Source organism: Petaurus breviceps, unplaced genomic scaffold (assembly GCF_028583685.1).
Source record: "Petaurus breviceps papuanus isolate PSGF00001 unplaced genomic scaffold, PetGlider_PUasm1.0 99, whole genome shotgun sequence".
NCBI lineage: Eukaryota > Metazoa > Chordata > Mammalia > Diprotodontia > Petauridae > Petaurus > Petaurus breviceps.
The window spans coordinates 1,769,275-1,769,860 of record NW_027187465.1 but is presented as its reverse complement, the minus strand read 5'-3'; positions in this window follow the sequence as shown (position 1 = coordinate 1,769,860).

Sequence of the window (586 nt, the reverse complement as noted above, 5' to 3'; positions counted from 1 at the left end):
ACATCCCCTATTCTGAGGCCCCTCCCAGCCCTGACATCCCCTGTTCTTAGGCCCCTCCCAGCCCTGACATCCCCTATTCTGAGGCCCCTCCCAGCCCTGACATCCCCTGTTCTGAGGCCCCTCCCAGCCCTGACATCCCCTGTTCTGAGGCCCCTCCCAGCCCTGACATCCCCTGTTCTGAGGCCCCTCCCAGCCCTGACATCCCCTATTCTGAGGCCCCTCCCAGCCCTGACATCCCCTGTTCTGAGGCCCCTCCCAGCTCTGACATTCCCTGTTCAAAGACCCTTTCTAGCTCTCAAATTCCACATGGCATACTGGATAGAGAACTAGTCTTGAATCCAGACAGCTGCTGCCAAGTGATCCTGGGCACATCATGTCACCTCTCAGGACCTTAGGCAACTCTTCAGACAATAAATTAGAGCAGATGAATTCTGGGATGGGAATTTCCGTACCTGGGAGGTCCCTTTATGGATGAAATTAAAGACTTAACAAAGTCCACAAAGCCCCCTCTGCTCCTCAGTGACTGCAGTGACTGTCCCCAAAGGCTTCCCAGGGCACGTGGCTTTGTCCTTATCACACCCACACC